The sequence below is a fragment of the Podarcis filfolensis genome (genome assembly GCF_964270895.1).
Source record: "Podarcis filfolensis genome assembly, chromosome: 16".
Classification (NCBI taxonomy): domain Eukaryota; kingdom Metazoa; phylum Chordata; class Lepidosauria; order Squamata; family Lacertidae; genus Podarcis; species Podarcis filfolensis.
In genome coordinates this window covers 26,352,683-26,370,479 of record NC_139620.1, presented here as the reverse complement: position 1 = coordinate 26,370,479, position 17,797 = coordinate 26,352,683, and the positions used below count along the sequence as shown (strand labels likewise).

At 47.0% G+C, this 17,797-nt stretch overlaps 2 protein-coding genes across 5 annotated transcripts in view; one reads left to right on the top strand and one right to left on the bottom strand.

Annotated features, from left to right (window-relative positions):
- Positions 1-10,267, bottom strand: part of GNAZ (G protein subunit alpha z) — a 39,640-nt gene extending 29,373 nt beyond the window's left edge. Inside the window, exon 1 of the mRNA XM_083590480.1 lies at positions 9,903-10,267. The gene's annotated coding sequence lies outside the window, so the exon portion shown is untranslated. The remainder of the gene's footprint in view (positions 1-9,902) is intronic.
- Positions 1-17,797, top strand: part of RSPH14 (radial spoke head 14 homolog) — a 60,041-nt gene that overhangs the window by 37,825 nt on the left and 4,419 nt on the right. The window lies entirely within an intron of this gene.

The following is a 17,797-nucleotide window of genomic DNA, read 5'->3' as shown; positions in this document are numbered from 1 at the left end:
CTCATGCTTAAAAATAGTCTTAACACCCAGACTGTGATAAAATGCCACCTGCCTCTCAAAGTAGGACGAAGAGGTGGAGCAAACCATCGAGTCTGGTAAACTTCTCCTTTGCAGTGATAGCACACAAGGTCAGATCTCCCTACTCCACTCATTCCCCAAATGCTATTCTCACCCAAGTTTTATATTTTCCAGAACTTATTGTAGCCAGCACAGTACAAATGGAACCCATCACAAGACTGACTTAAAATGCAGCAAACCACTTCTGCTTCAAATCACATTTGCACATCATTGTTCACATCAGGACAGCTAGACATATTTCCAAGTCGCCCACTATCTGTCCACTCCAGTGGGTGGAGAGGGGGCATTGGGTGTCTTCATATGGCTTAATTTTTCAATTGCTGGTTTGGGAGGAAACACATCAAAACGCACTACAGTCGTACCTTGGTTCTTGAACAGAATGCATTCCAGGAGTCCGTTCAACTCCCAGAACCATTCAAAAACCAAGGTGTGGCTTCCGATTGGCTGCAGGAGCGCTGGACACTCGGCTTCCGAAAATCGTTCGAAAACCAGAACACTCACTTCCGGGTTTCGATTGTTCGGGAGCCGATTTGTTCGGGAGTCAAGGCGTTTGAGACCCAAGGCACGGTTGTATTTCTCAAGAAACTCCAGGATAGATGTGGCTTGTGGCTAACATTGTTTTATTTTAATTTACTTTTTTATTAAAAGATTTTCATGAATAACAAAGGTACAGGTACATATAATGTTTCAACTCACAGAGTCCTTCCTATATGTCAGTTACATTTGGTGTGAGACATTGTTGTCATAGACATTGTGAGGTTGGGGGGAGAGAGAAGCGGGGAGAATAATATTCCGTATTTTTGCATAGTGTATGTGCAGAGTTTTTGTGTCAGCGCCATGTGGATAGATCATTTATTTATTCATTCATTGTTGCAAAGCGAGAGATTGGAGAGCCCAGAGCATGGTTGGTTGCATTTGGTTGCTTGCAGTGAGTTTTGTCTCTGTGTGTGATGAGGGGGTGTTATTGGGTCAAATTAGCCATATTGATTCATATGCTACCAGGTTAGGTCGTTTCTTGGGCTATATATGTAATAAAGGGGAGTTGTGACTAACATTATGTGCAAACAGCATCAGAAACCAGGCAGGAGTGGTGGTGACCTGGAGGGCTCCTTTTGCCGAGTGAGGCTGCAGGCTTCTGCAAGACCTTGCATGCTTTGACACGAGCCTAGTGAACCTGGAGAAGTTTGAAATGATGGATGCTGTAATTGCTATATCAAATCATAAACTAGAGCCAAGTTTAAACTATCCCAAACTGGTTTTGTTTTTGTTTAGTGTTGAGCCAACAATACCCAACAAATTAAGGTACTGTACTGCTTCAGATTTGCTCAGCATTCTTCCACATGGTTCTGTGTCACCCACAATTCTTCCAGCCTGCTACATGATCCATGGAGGGGAGTAAGGATTGACACAGTTGCCATGTTGTTTGGGGCAATCCAATAAGTGGGAAGGACATTATTAAACCAAGCGCTCTGATGATCACCAGTTTTAAACTGCAATAACATTTATCATTTCATTTCTAATTTGCACACTGCATCTGCCTTGCCTTGTCTGTTCATACATCTTTCCCCCTTGTTTTCATACAAGTGGGTGTGTTCTGCACCATTTCTCCCCATCTCTCAATTTATTCATCTGTAACAAGGTACATTTTATCCCGTTTGCTCTCTCTCAGAAGATTTGCTCTGGAGTGAATCATTTCCATACTGCATGGCCACACAGCACTCTGCAGAGATTTGGTCAACATGAACAAGACTCTGCAAGCAGCCATTCCTGCTGCTGTTTTCAATGGTCAGAGGTTCCTCTGGGTTCTCTACCTCTTACCATATTCTGTGTCCCAAATAACAGGAAGAAAAGTCTACCAGTGCAAGTGAACCACTGGAATGTACCAGCCCCTTTCTTCTCTCTCTCCCCCTCCCCGATTATTCCTACAAATATGGCCTGCAGGTATGAACTGCCACCATTACAATGTGCTGGACCGCTTTTGTACCTCATGTAAGCCTGAGACGATGGGTCACCCAACAATTCTGCCTGATAACTGTGAATCCCCATTTAGACCATGCTCAGATATTAATGCATGCAAAAATGTCTCTCTCGGGTGCAGCTGCAAGTGCTCAACGTATTTCCTCCCCCACCTTCTTAAAGCTCTCCCTAGCAGCTTTCAGAATTCACGGCTTCTGCATAAGGTTGTGAGCTAGTTAATAAGTCTGTGAAAAGCAAATAAGAGTCTCAAACTGAAACTAGGCAGGTCAGCTGCATGAGTCGATAACTGTAAGAAAACCCAGGCTGTGCTGAATGTCATACCCCCAGCAGCCCTGACTCCCTCTGCTCTGACACCATTTTGAGCCCTTCCTCCCATGGCATCACCAGCATAGGAGGCCAATGGAGGGCATTGCTTTCTGGCACCTGCTAGAATGGTAATGAGAGGCACCTGCACCACCCTCCCAAAAACTGGGGGTGGGGGGGAGGGAAGCAAGTGTGAAAGGGTGGAACCGACCATGAACCCCCTCCCATGTGCCCCCCCCGGCTTGCAGCACAGTGTAGCATCTCCAGGGCTGAGAAGAGCACCTCAGGAGAAGCTTGATGTGGTTTGCACTTTAATGAGAAACTACCAAATTCACACCTATCAAACCAATATGTGACCCAAAACAAATGAATTCTATTAGGGAAGCAGCTCACAGAAATGTGTGTATTAGCCAAAATTGCATATAAAATGTGTTTGCTTGGGGGGGGGATTACACAAAATGCTGGACTTTCATGAGGATTTTTAATTTTTTAAAAATGCAAATTGCTGTAAAAATGTGGAGACCTGAATTTAAGACTGGTGAAGTAAGAAAATTTAGAGCGCTGGAATTGACAAATCTTACAGCTGCACCCCAGTCCTATACTTCTGACAGCAGTACAACCTTAAGCTCATGGGCTTAAACATGATTATTTTTTTGCAAGTGTCTTTTACTTGGTCTAAATTTGGGGGTAGGGGCATGGAAAAGGGAAGATGGCCTAATTCTGTGGAGGGGGGGCCTACTGTAAAAGGGAGAGAATATCTTTGTGCCACATGCTTTGAAGGTTTCACGTGACACCTGGAGTGATGCTAGTATCCCAGACTGCGTCTGCAGTCCTGACCACACTCACTCAAGAGTAATTCCCACTGGATTTAGTGGGGCACCTCCAAGTAACTGCATGCAGGATTAGGCTGCAAGGCACCCAGAGGAGATGATCATTTTAAGAGAACCAACCTTTGCACATAGCTGTTGTGAGTTCCATAGTTCTTGGAATATGTCCAAGTGAGTACCTGGCTAGTTCCGCAGTGCTTCGAAAGAAAGAGGTGAGGTGAGGGCAGGCTCTGTTAATTAGTTACGTATACTGAGGCCTTGCCTCCATTTCTCCCTTCCCAGAAAGAAAGCCTGCTCTGATTTCAACTAACTTCCTTCTCAAGAAGTTGGAATAAAACCGAACCATCTCATTAGGATTAGATGTACCTCATGGGAAGGAAGAGCAGCAAACCAGGGGTACATGTTCTTCACCCCTCTTATGCTCAGCTCGGCTATAAATGGTATCAGAGCACTGATTACTCTCTTTGGACTGGCTCAGATGGAGAGTGGCAGCCACCCGAAGTGGCAGATTTGGGCCACCCTTAAATTACCGGCTTTTTTAAAACAGAACTGTAAAGGAGGGCACCGTTTGGATTTTCCGCCTCAGTTGCCAAGATGTCACTGGCAGGCTTGCTCTTATTCCCCATATTAGGCTTTATGAATCAGGGTGAGGTAATCACTGCTGCATGCAATTCACATCAGCCAATTACTGCTTCTCCCAAAGCCTACAAATCTAATTTAGCTAGAATTATGTAAGAAAAACAAAACAAAAAGATGATGCTTAGGGCAGCTCCTAAAAAAGACAGCCCATCTTACACCCCATTCCCAAATATTCTTAGCAACTTATTTGCTGGCGTAGCATCACTGTAATGCCATCAGCAGCTTCATTTGCAAACTTGGACTTGCTCCCACGTCAGCAAGATTGCAAAGGCAGGCACCTCTTCAGGCTGCTGCTGAAGGCGAGGGGAACGCAACAGGCTCCTCCTCATGTGTGGTTTTCTATAGCTGTGTGAGGAACAATAAGTGGCCTGATCAAGTTAATCTCTGCTGGAAACATCAGTCACCCAGTTAAGCTGACCTGATGCCCCTCTGTGCCCTTCCATTCCAGTGCAACAGACTTCAGCTGATACAAAAATCAGTTCAGTTATGCTTGGCCATATAACAGAGCACACTGGTACTTGGAAATTGAAGTGATGAGTAGGGAGGGGTGGATTAGTCAATTTTGCTTCCTCTCAGTTTCTCATTTTTTCAGATCTTAACTTCAGTTCTCCATTATTCCAAATCAGTTTGTGGGGGGAAATGGTTTCAATGAAAAATTATGAAAATTCACCTGTATTTTAATGTGAGTTTCTCCTGATACTCATTTTTAATGCTATCTTGTTAATATACACATTTTTACAAAGCAGTTTCCCCAATATAATACAGTTGTGTTATTTTCACAAGTACATTCATTTTTTCACACAGTTCGCTCCAGTGTATGCATTTTTGTTAACACACTGCTTAGCTGGAGAACTGCATTGCAAAATTCAGTTCATGTGTTTTTTCAGAAAGTGCAAATTAGGTAGGTTCGCCTTGAAATTGAATTTCTCCCCCTATCACAAAGTGCCTTCTCTGGATCCTCTGCAAGAATTGACCCCTTGCCAGATTACAGGTGGGAAGTCTTTGGGAAGAGGTTACAAGTGACCCAAAAGGTGTTTTTGTTCCATTTAGTAGTGACATTTTTACCAGGCTAGTCTCGGGAGCAATGGCTAAAGTCCAATAAGTTTATTTAGCATCCCTCCACCTGTACCCTGTGCAATAAGCAGCAAACCCCATCACCTCTTATACTGCTTTTGAAAATCTTCTCAGCTGAGTCTTTTCTATATGAAAAAAATGGAAGCTTTGACACAATCCTCTCCTACAACACCATGTTCAACTTTCTGAGCACCACAGAACTAGTTGGGAGCTCCAAGATTCTAGAGACTCTTCTCCACCACAGGGCAGCAGGAGATAGGCACAAGAACAGCCAGTTTCCAGAATAAAGTCTCTCTTCCCACCATCACCAGTGGCAGAATCACTGCCTTCCTGCCACCCCTCAATTGCTGTTTTATGGAACCAATGAGATAACCTCCAACTTCTGGAATGAACAACCATTTGCTAGACTGACAAGTCAGCCCCAGAACAATTTGATCCACAAAGGCTTCACACAGAAGAGGCTTATTCACAGGAGGACCAGAACACTGCTGGATGCCCAGCTGCACATGGAGAGCCTGGTCAAGTACGGGCATCCAAACACATCCTTGTTCGTACTAAAATGCATGTGTTGTGCTCACAAAACTCCACCTTCCTGAACTCCTTCACCATAAGGGATTTCTTCTCAGTGGTTCCTAAGCAATGCTATGTCAACACAGGCCATCACAGGCTTTATCTGATCATAGCCTTTCAGAGTTGTACTTCGGCAAGTTCTTAGGCTATTTGACCTTCTAGTTACTATGGAGAAGTCCAGCCCAGCTGACTAAAACCCAAGTGAAGGTGCGAGAGATTAGCAAAGCACAAGCTCCCTCATGGAAAGGTGGCTGAATCTTCAGCATGGTTCAAGTCAAGAATGGGTTGGTAACCTTTGGCCTGGAATAGTAAACAATACTTTGAATACAACATGTTTTCTGTTATTCATTATGCTTCTACAATCTGAACTGTTACTGGATGAAAATGCTGAATCTTTGTATGCTGGAAAATATTCTAGGTCTGTTATCCACCCTGCAGAAAAGGATGATCATGTGCACGCTAGCCTCTGTTAATACTATAAGGCAGCACAAATTCAGTGACTCTGGGTATGGATCCCTCAAGAGACATCAGGTGCATGCTTTGGGCTGGAAAATTAATCAATATGAATTCCTTTCGAGATTCTACAAGAGAGAAAGGTCACTTGGGCAGAAGCAACTCATTCCACCGCAGCTTTTAAAACCGATTTTAGGGGATCAGAGGAGAAACGAGCTAAGACTGCAAACACTGCCACTGGCCATTGTCAGGAGAGAGAATACATTTAATTAAGACCCTTTAGGGCATTTGATGACACATATTCAGTTATCTCACACAAAGAATTTAAGGAGGGGAGGGGGGAAGTTCAGGAAACTAGAGCAATTTCTCAATTATAAGGTAACTGCAATATGAAATTGAGAAAATTGTATTTATCTATGATTGATGGATTAAGTAGCCAACATGTCAATCAAAAAGGACATGAGCAAAGAATCATGCATCAGGCAATTCCTGTTGTACGTTGCTTAACCACTATATATATATTTGGTGTACCAAACAGTAAACTTACTCCTATATTACTCCTGAAAAGCTGAACAAAATCCTTTACTGAACTGTCACTTTTAGATTCTGGAAATGACATACCAACAGTGCAGATTTCTAACTTTCTGGTTGGAGTTGCCCTTTTGTTCAAGTCTCTTCAACCCAAGTGGTGGGAATAATGGGGAAAGTGTTAACATTTGAAGCATCAAGTCATTTTGAACTCTCTTGATTTCAAGGGGCAACTAAACTGTTCATACAAAAGCTTTTGGTTGCTGTGAAAAGTGCATGGGCTCATCTTTGGAAAGCTGCATTCATGCCAATTAAAGATCTGGACATGTTGACTGATTACGGAAATGTTTCTGTGGAACTGGATGAAAACATTCCCCTTTTATTGAAATATTCATTGTAATATATGGTTGAAAAGTTATATGGGAATATTTAATCTGAGAAATTTAAAGCAAACTCACTGTGTGCAGGACTGAAGCCTCTTAGCCTGTTTCACCACCACTTTACAGCCTTAAACCTTCCATTTTACCAGAATATAAAGGTTTAACCACTTAAAATCGAATGCTACAGTCTGAGCCAATGGACTTTTAGTCAGAGTTAAATTCAACTGGGCCTACTCCCAGGCAAGTGTACATAAGATTGCAGACTTAGGTTGCAGTCCTATGCCCACTTACCTGTGAGTAAGCCCAATAGACCTACATGGGGCTTACTTCTGAGTAGTTACGTATGGGCTTGCACTGTTTGCCTCTTTGCTCAACGAATCTGACAGCAGAAGAGTGCCAAGGACTTGAACAGAGGTTATTTTATTTAGCTTTATAGAAACTGACTTTCAACTACCTGGATCTCTCAATGATTACCTGAGGCATGGAATGTGAACTGCACATGCAGCAGGAGGAAATCAGCCCTTATTTTTCTGGAGTCCCTTGCCCTGTGGTAGATAGCAGAGGACACCCAGTTGCACTTGAAGCAGCATGATTTTGTGACCGCCAATACTGTGAAATGAGGCCACATATTCTACAAGAACGAAAACATTAAAAAAGTCTATCTTATGGCTTGGAAATCAGCACCAGTGATATCAGTGGATTTTGTCAGTGAGCCAGTGACGTCTCTAAAAGCCTCCTGTGAAGTTGTTCAGCACTGCCAGCCTGTCTATATCAAGATTGGTGACAAAAACCTTCCACTGCCTGGATCAAGCTTTGTTTCCTGGAAGACGCTAATTCTGCCTTCCCGGGAGCTCCTTGGAGCAAAGAAGCTTCTTCAATATGGGAAAGCAAGCCAGTCAAAAACGGCTAATAAGATTATGGCAAAATGAGGAGACACTGCATTGTTGCCCTGCTGATTAACACACTTGAATGTGTAAGTGGTACATTATTAACCTCCCAGTGCCAGATCAGTCACTCTTTAAACCGTGTATCTAACTTGTATATAAATGGACTGCGTCCACAGAAGAAGAAATTGCAACTGACACCAGTATTTCCCACACCTGGTACACTTCCTGAAATGAGGAGGGCAAAGTCCCATCCTGTACTTGTGTCTAGAGCTTTATTTGTTTATTCTACCTGGCCAGCCAATCAAAGCTAACATAATGCATGCATAACTGAGGAACTGTTTGTAGGTGGTTCCCTAGACCAGATGGCTAGGAGGTTGCCTGCTCATGATGAGGTTATACTCCCTCTGCAGGAGCGGGTACGCAGCTTGGGGGTCGTTTCTGGTCCATTGCTGTCACTTGAGGCTCAGGTGGCCTCTGTGGCAAAGGCCTTCCCTCAGCTTTGGCTCATGGCCCAGCTGCATCCCTATCTGGACAGGGATAGCCCAACTTCTGTTGTTTAGGCTCTGTTAACCTCTAAGTTAGATTACTGCAGTGTGTTACCCTTTTAGGAGGGGTATTGTTTTTGTTTGTCATTGCATTATGTATTTTTGTGTTTTTTACATTGTAAACCACCCTGTGATTCTTTGATAAAGGGCAATATAGAAATGTATTAAATAAATAAATAAATGTAAACATAACTAAAAAAAAGTGCCACCAGACCCAACTATTTCATCAGACCTGAAGCACCTCTGGACCAATTATTTTTAGATTTTTGGAAGGGAGGGTACCACGGCTACATTAAAAGGCATGCCCTACTCCTGGAAGGCCAAAAGACAAAGTGGTTTACTTCACCATTAGAGGCCAGCCTTAAATTGTTTGACTTGTGTCAACTGCCCGAAGATGAACATCACAGAACACAAAAACCAGGTTTTCTCTTGCAAAATTCTTCATGTCCTGTGCAATGATTTGCTTGTTTTTTGGAGGGCTTCTCTAAAAAGATCTGATGTGCAAGCAGATAGACTTACTGAGGCAGTAAGTCAGAGGAGAGGAGAATCCTACACCTGAGACCATCTTGCCAAGAAGGCCCCTCTCATCCTTTCCTGTCTACTCAGCCCAGGTGCTGGCCCTTCCCTGAGAACCACACCCCCCTCCCATGCCACCTCTCTGGGCCTCTGCTCTCCAAGTGTCCTCCATCCAAGGGCAGGGCTCCTTCCTTTTTCGGTGGACCATTTCCCAACCCAATCAGGCGACAGCCATGCTGGTGGCATACAGTCTCCTGCCACAGCAAGTCTGAATCCCATTCAGCCGCAAGCACCAATTGGAGAGGGGATGGAGACAGACCCCAGCCCCAGCCAGCACACGGTAGGGCAGAAGAGAGAACCATGCATCCCTAAGCCCAGTTAAGCACCACCTGCCCAAAACAGCAAAAGGTGTGTCAGCTTCGGTGATGTGAAATCCACAACCCTCACGTCGCTGGGCCCCGCTGGCCTGATCCGCTTCCATGCTTTGCAGCAAAATCGATCCAGACAGTCCCCCGGAGGGTGTGGCGACCCGCCTCTGGTGCCCGGCCCAAGAGGAGGATGCAGGCATGTCTCTCTCCCTGGCACCCAAGCAAACGATCCTCGTGGAGAGGGCGTGGGGGGCGCTCAATGGCACAGCACGAAATCGGGAGGTCAAGCGCTGTCTGGCGCACGTAAGGCGGGAGGACGCGCGCAAAATGAGCAGCAGCAGCAGCAGCAGCAGGGACCAGCCCGGTCGCCAGGGAGGCTTCCCCGCTCAGGTGCAACCGCAGGCGCCTTCCTCCCGCAAAAGGCCTCCCGCCCGCAAATCGCCTGCCCGGGAGGAGCTGTCCATCCCGCTTGCGCGAAGGCCGAGCCTGCCCGGGAAAGCGGGCAGCCGACGTCTTGCCTTCCTGCCCAAGGCGCCCCCTTCCCCGCCCTGCCGGGCTGCAGAGGCCGAGCCTCGCGGGAGGCGTTGGCGTCGCTTTGGCCACGCGGAAGCCAAGAGCCCGGCGGTAGCCTAGCCCACCCCCGCCCCGGCTCCGGCGCAAAGGGCATCTCTGGCGGGGATCCCCGTCCCAAGCAGCCCTCGCCGCGCCTTCGCCCTGACCTAGTTCCCCGGCGGGAGCGCGGCCAAGCAGCACCTACCTCTTCACAGGCGCCAGAGGCGGGGCAGGCAGCCGCCTCCTTCTCCGCGGCTGCTGCTGCTGCTGGCGCCGCCGCCACCGGGCTTCGTCAGCGCCAGGGCTCCCATCCTCCCCGCGGGACGGGCACCGGCGCGGGATGCGTGCCTCGCCTTCGTCTGGCTGCTGCTGCTACCACCGGTGCCGCAGGAGGAGCTGGAGCAGGCGCGGGGCGGGGCGGGGCGGGCGGCGGGCTGGGCGCTGGGGCTGCTCGGTGGCTCCCCGCAGCCGCGCGCCACAGCACACCACGCTCGGGAGCCTCGGGCGCAGGAGGGGCTGGCGCGCCGCAGAGGCTCCGCGCGCCCCGATTGGCCGGCCGACGCCCGGATTGGCGCGCGCCCTCGCCAATGGCGGAGCGCGCCGGCGCCGCCGTGCGCGCAAGAGACTCGCGCGCCCAGGCAGCGGGGCTGCCACGTGGGGACCCGGCGAGGCTGGACGGGGCCGGCTCGCTCAAAGGCCCCCGAGCGCCGCACGCTTCTCCCAGCCGCCAAGCCCCCCCCCCCCCAGCGGCTCCCCGGGCCTCCCCCTTGGCCCTGGGCTGGCAGCCAGGGGGCACCTCGCCCGGGCCATAGGCGCCAAGCAACCCCGCCGCGACGGGGTGGAAAGGCTCGGTTGGCCTCCCTGGCTTCCCTGGGGTGGGATCGGGGCTGCAGTTTCCTAGGAGCCTGGCTTCCCTGGGGCAGCTGACCGCAGAGTCCCCATCGTGGAAGCCTGACCTCAAGGACAAGATGGGCAGAGCAGCAGCTGGCCCTCAGGGCAAAGGGCCCCTTGGCAGATTGTCCTTAATCCCTGTGTCTAACCCAGTTTTATAGCCAGATGGCTTACTGGCGAGGTATGACTTCTTGGGGATCCTCTTTAACCTACAACCAGTCATCCCATTCTGGCACCATGCCCCCCAATGCCCTCAGCTCAACCTGTGCAATGGTTGCCCTATTTCCCCCTAACAACAGTCCTGTAAGGTAGGCTGGACTGAGAATAGTAGTGGCCAAGGGGTATAAGATGCAACAAGAGAGATTTCCCAATTTTGGGGGTTGTTTCAGGGGAATTTTTTTCAGTCTGCTGGATCCATATCTTCCTGGTTCTTGGGGTACACTTCTTCTTGTTGTTGTTTATTAAATTTGTTTACTACCCCTTCATCCAAAATTCACAACATATAAAAACAACATGAGAACACAAAATCCATAATAAAAAACGAACAAGAAGCTTTTGCTTTGACTCTAAAACTAAAGGTGGAAGTCAAGGTGGGATGCTCTGCCAGTGAGCCATGGAGTCTGTCTAAAAGTGATGTCTTAAAAACTCATCTAGTGCTGCCGATTACCAGCATAAACTTGCTCTTGCAACCCTACCCTTCAACCACTTTGATGAAATTTTAATGACAAGCTAATGTTAGGCTTATTAACGCTTATCCCAAAGGATTTAGAAGCCTCAGTTGAAAACGAGTTGAGGCAACAGTGCAAAATCAGGTTCATAGAGCGTTAAATGATGCATGTCTTGGTGTATAAACCAGCAGCTTATGCCTCTGGGTTGCTGAGAAAATGGAAATTTAAAAATCCAAGATGGCTGCCACAATCACTGTGCCTTAATTATAAATGAAACATAGGCACCATATTGTAATTGGAACAACAATGAAATGTTTAGGAGTACGGAAATAATGTCTGATATTACTTTGGAATAACTCTTTACAGCTGCCAGTTGTTTATGTATTGACATGTTAAGTATTTCAATGGAAGATGGGCCAAGCAAACTTCTCGTAAAGGTAAAGGTAAAGGGGACCCCTGACCATTAGGTCCAGTCGTGGCCGACTCTGGGGTTGCAGCACTCATCTCGCTTTATTGGCCAAGGGAGCCGGCGTACAGCTTCCAGGTCATGTGGCCAGCATGAGGCCAATTCTGGTGGGTGCACTGTGGTTGCCTCAGAGCACCCAGTTCGGGAAGGATAATGCCCAACATGCAAAAACGCCAGAAAAACAGCAGACGTGCCCATAGCATTCCTGCAAATCGTACCACAGCCCACCCATCAGGGACTACAATGGCAACAGTGGCCGCATAGGAAGGCAGCCAAGAAGCTCACTAAAATTGGGAAATCAGCTCCCAAGGCCATGACACCAAAACGACTCCATTCCATCAGTAGTCAGCTAGTAAGGAAAAGTTTCCGCCTGCTGGGCAATCACAAGTGTGACTGAGCTGGAGGGGCTTCTCTACAGTTGGACCATGTTTAAGGAATGCTCTACTCTCTGAGGGGCAATTGATCGTATTTTCTTTTTGATGCCTCTGTTTACGCACACATTCTCTGAACTGGGAGAATGGGCATTAAAATTGCAATTTCGCTTCAGTGTTGGTGGAAAACAATGCATTTTGGGAACACAACCCCCCTAAGTTCACATAAACCCTGGTGGGATCTGATGGCAGGACATTCACAGCAGACAAAAAGAAGCATATTGTCATGCGATTTAAGCTATGGAATTTTGCTATCACAAGACATGGTGATGTCCATAAGACTGAACAGCTTTAAAAGGGAGTTAGAAAAAATCATTGAGGATAAAGGCCATGGCTGTAAGCTGCCTCCTGGTTCAGAGGCAGCACGTCCCCAAACACCAGGCTCTGGATAGCAGCAGCAGAAGAGGGGCTGTGGCACCCTGTCCCCACTGGGGGATCAGGATGGGAAGTGGGATGGTGGTCTGGATCAGCCCCCTTTCAGTCTGATCCAGCAGCAGCCAGGCTCTTCTTAGGTTAGTTCAGTGTGCAACGGCTTGCTTCCCCATACGTGACAGCTGCATATTTCTGGACTAGATGATCCTCAGGGTCCCTTCCAACTCTAGAATTCAATGATTCTATTTTTTTTTAAATAATTTTTATTAACTGGCCAATCACATCAAATTAAATCACATCACATAAATTCCAAATTACAAAGCCAAATTTTTAAATTTTGTTGGGGGAACCCATACTTCAAGATCCAAAGGGGGATTCAGATCATCTTCTTATTACTGCGTTAATGTCCAAATCAGTCCCAATCAGTCCAAACAAAATTCATAATTCTATCCAGTCTTATCTTGGTGTTTCCACATCATATCTTGTTCATATAATTTCTATTTTTCCTTTACGATCTCTTCTGTTAGTCTCCTTAAGCCGATAAGCAAAATAATAATCCTGTGTGGATTTCCCGTTCCTCCACTAAGTCCAGATGGTTTCCATATATCTCCTTCGTAGATAACATCGCTCTTTCCATCATAAATTTGGCATTTGTCGCTCTTAAGTCCCACCGAGAAGTTGATCCACGATATGTAAACAACTCTATTTCTCTCTTTCTCCTCCCAGACCCAAGAACTCCAACAATGCCTCCCAAAATGGCAACGGCATTTTTAACTGCGTTATTCCAAAACTCTTAGCTTTCCAGCTTCATCTTGAAACATTGCTTTGGTTCGAAAGTTTATCTCCACACAGCCTTAAATCCACAGCTTAAGTCCTTAGTTTCTGACTCATTAGGGGAGGGGATTCTTGTTAAATCACATAAGAAAAAGGAAGGCAGGTTTTCCCCCCCTCCCCCCTCAGTCATACCGTATCTTGACGAATCTTATCATATTTTATTCTTGTCTTGTTATCAGAGATCTCTTCTGTCAGCAGTCTTTACTCCCCTTTTTCCTTGAAGCATGTGCAATTTATCTCGTCCAAATTGTTTCTTTTGAAGATGCTTGCAACTAGCGGCGTGAATCAGGGACGGCGTCCAGGAGTGCCGGAATCCCACAGGAGGGCTTTGTGCCTAGTGCCCCCACCCCCACAAATTCGGGGGTGGTATAGGGCACAGCAGGCAAGGGCCGTCCTCCCCACAATCCTGGGGGGGGGGTTAAGGAGGCTAATTACCCCCATCATAGCCTCCAAATTACCTCGTGTGGGTCGGAGAGATGTTATTGTCAGCCATCTTCCGATGCGCCACCTAGTGGCCCCCTAGAATTCAATGATTCTATGTGTTTGTTATATGAATATACATTTGAATCAAGAGTTTCCCCCTTTAAAAATTATAACAAAGATGCGATAACTTGGAGCGTTTGAAATAAAATGGGCTGAGAAGGTGGATATGAAATACTCAAGAGAGAAAGCTAAATTTTGGGGTGGCTGTGATGCTACCCAGCCAAGTCCACATTATAGGTATACTATTGTTTAAGATCAGGGCATCACTGTCTTCTTATTCCTCCAAAGCTGAGGTTTAGGGATGCTTCGTCCTCAATCTGGTTGTTGTTCATTTGTCACAATGCCTCCTCTTCCAAGTGTGGCATATGTATCTCTGACTAATCTCAAGTGGTTATTAGCCTGGCAACCTCTCTGTGTTCTTTTAGCAATTTGCCATTCATCATTTTATCATCTTTACTATTTTTGTTCTAAACCGAACAGCCTCACAAGCCTCATTTTTTTGTTGCCCTTTCTCATCTAGGTTTGTCATGACAATTTAAGGATGCAGAGGCAGGGCTGAACTTACCCATACCCTCAAATGTATTGCAAGGGCAAACCCTGGCCCAACAGGGATTTGTGCCAGGGTCTCCCTGGCACCTTGTACATGGACCCTGTGCCCACTTCCTTTCCAGTGTGGTATAGTGGTTAAGAGCGGTAGTCTTGTAATCTGGTGAACCAGGTTCGCATCTCCGTTCCTCCATATGCAACTGCTGGGTGACCTTGGGCTAGTCACACTTCTCTGAAGTCTCTCAGCCTCACTCACCTCCCAGAGTGTTTGTTGTGGGGGAGGAAGGGAAAGGAGATTGTTAGCCGCTTTGAGACTCCTTAGGGTAGTAATAAAGTGGGATATCAAATCCAAACTCCTCTTCTTCTTCCTCCTGCCCGATTCCCTTCTCTGGCCTCTTCCTCCATCCTTCTCAGCCCAGCAGGAACATTTGCCAGCGCCATACATTGTTTCTTGCTCTCCTCCTGCCAGCATCAGGCCTTCTGCCCTTTTCACTTTGCCCTCTGGAGTTCCAGAGCAGCAAAAAGACGGTGACATCCCTCCCCACCTGCCAGTGCACCAGAAGTGCCTCTCCTTACAAAGGCAGGTCCCGAGGGTCACCTGACAGAAAGGTCCGTGGCTAAAAGGGACTGCCGGAAACACGGGACCCGGCACAATGATTCCTACCCGGGTTGTGGTCAATATGTGGAATGGAGGGGGCATTTGCTGAGAAGTAAAGCGCTAAGACAGTTTCCATGGCAACGCCTTTTCCTTTGCGGAGCAGCAGATAGGAACCCTGCACTCCTTGTCAGTGTGTTTGTTTATCAACATGCTGTTCATCCACTCATGTGAAAGCTGATTTTTTTTGGCTACAAGAATAACAGTGGAGGGACCGGGAGGCATGCAATGCGGGTGGAAGATGCAGGCGCAAAGGTTTTCCTTCCTTGCGTTTTCACAGGGGAGACTAGCATGCGCCTGCCTGCGTGTCCATCCAGGCACCTTTGTGCAGCTGAGGTCTTTGGAGCCCATCGCCCACATTCCCACACTGGGGAGCATTTGAAACTCAAGCACAACCCACCTTCTGTACTTGGTGTCGGCCGCATTTCCACTGCTGCAGGGGTAGAAAAGAGAATCGGGGTGTCCTAGCTGTGCCCTCGCCCTGGAGTGGCCACCCCACCACATTCCTAGTCCTTGGATTCCCAGCCGTCATTTTCTTTTAATGTTGAAGCCATCCCTGCTTCCAGGAGGAGAGAGTTCCCAAGTTGAGGTTCCAAGAAAAGGGCCTTATCCAAATGGTGCCCCAGTAAAGGCCATTCCTCCTGAGCCACAAATGGCAGAATACAACCCAGAAACAGGCAACTCAATTGTGCCAAAGCACAGTTCTCAAGTATTTAGGGGCCAAACTAGGCATCGTCAGACCCGCAGCAGCCCCGCTCATCTGGTTCGAAGACCAGGGAGTAACACTGGGGAAGAGAGAATTGACACTCCCCAATCTAAGTCGTGTGTCCCCACCCCCACCCCATTGGTACTATTAGTTCTTTGGGGGAGACACACAGGAACCATACAGGCACCCACACACTTTCCCTGCAAAGCTAATAGCAGTGAGTGGGAGTTAGCTCTTAGAAACGGTGCCGGAGAATCAGTTCCCTTCCTTTATCCCACTCCCAATGCCACTTAAAACGGTGCCATCTAGTCCTACCTGCTCCAATCTTCAGCTGCTAAGTGCTTGTTTCTTCTTCTTTTAAACAAACGAACACAGGAGACCTTGACTACTGACCACCTGTGTTATGTCAACTGAAGCCCTCAGTTTTGATGGTTTCTGACTGGGTGTGCATCACATTCTTTTCCTTCCGCTGCAAGCTGAAGTCATATAACTGGCACACCCATACATTCCTCCGGTGCCAGGTGGCTTGAACTCAGGCCTTACAACTCTGGGACTGCTCAGATTCCAGAACGTTAATTTTACAATTGCCCCAGGGCCAGATACATGTTCAATTCACATTACCACCCTATAAGAGCAAGCAACAGAGCAAGACAAAATTAGAACCCTGACTCCACCCACAGGAAGCCCTTTAGCTAGCAACTTGCCATTTGTTGTCTAGAGGTGGGTCCATGCCTTTTGTAAATCTTAAGGGGCAACCCTACAGTATAGATTTTGTTGTTGAGTCGTTTAGTCGTGTCTGACTCTTTGTAATCCCATGGACCAGAGCACACCAGGCACTCCTGTCTTCCACTGCCTCCCACAGTTTGGTCAAACTCATGCTGGTAGCTGCGAGAACACTGCCCAGCCATCTCGTCCTCTGTCGTCCCCTTCTGCTTGTGCCCTCCATCTTTCCCAACATCAGGGTCTTTTCCAGGGAGTCTTCTCTTCTCATGAGGTGGCCAAAGTATTGGAGCCTCAGCTTCAGGATCTGTCCTTCTAGTGAGCACTCAGGGCTGATTTCCTTAAGAATGGATAAGTTTGATCTTCTTGCAGTCCATGGGACTCCCAAGAGTCTCCTCCAACACCATAATTCAAAAGCATCAGTTCTTCAGCGATCAGCCTTCTTTATGGTCCAGCTCTCACTTCCATACATCACTACTGGGAAAACCATAGCTTTCACTATACAGACCTTTGTTGGCAAGGTGATGTCTCTGCTTTTTAAGATTTAAATAGGTTAAATAGTCATTTCCCCCTTGGCATATTCTTCTGCAGAACATTCTCAGCACCCTCGATAAACTACAACTCCCTGGATTCTTTGGGGAAGTGATGATCATTAATCCGATATAACATTGGTAACAAATTCACATAGGGTAGAAAATTATGGTTATGATTATTTATTAAATTTATGTGCTGCCCTATACCCTTTGTGTCTCGGTTTGGGGAAGAAAAAAGTATTAACCCACACCAAGAGACAAAAATGGCTGTTGTTCCCAAATGCAGATGCATTCCCTTGCAAAGTTGTCTCAAAAATTCCAGATGAAATTGCCCTGCTTGAGGGAGCATTTCAGTGATGATTGTACCATAACCTGGTTTTTCTGCACACGTGCAGATATCAAGACACAAACTCAATGGAAAACCTGCTTTCCCCCTAATTTTTCACCTTTCATGGCAAGCTTTACAGTAGTCAGGTTCCATTCATCTTCCAGCTAGTTCTCTTTAAAATCAACTGCAGAACTAGGTTAGTTATATATAGAAAGACCAGCATGGACCCTTTTTTTTTTTTTTTTTGGTACATGAAGCTCTGAGCAGGGCATTTTTAAATTATGTCTGCACTTTTTCTCCCTTAGTGCAGTTTGAAATATAACCAGACCTCCTTTCCTTAATTCTTGTCATATTTTAAACATGATACTTATTCCGGCCGATTACTCTTGTAAATCTTATTTATCCCAGTCCAGGGGTAGCCCTCCAGATGGTGTCCTGCAGATTTGCTGGACTACAACTCCCATTAT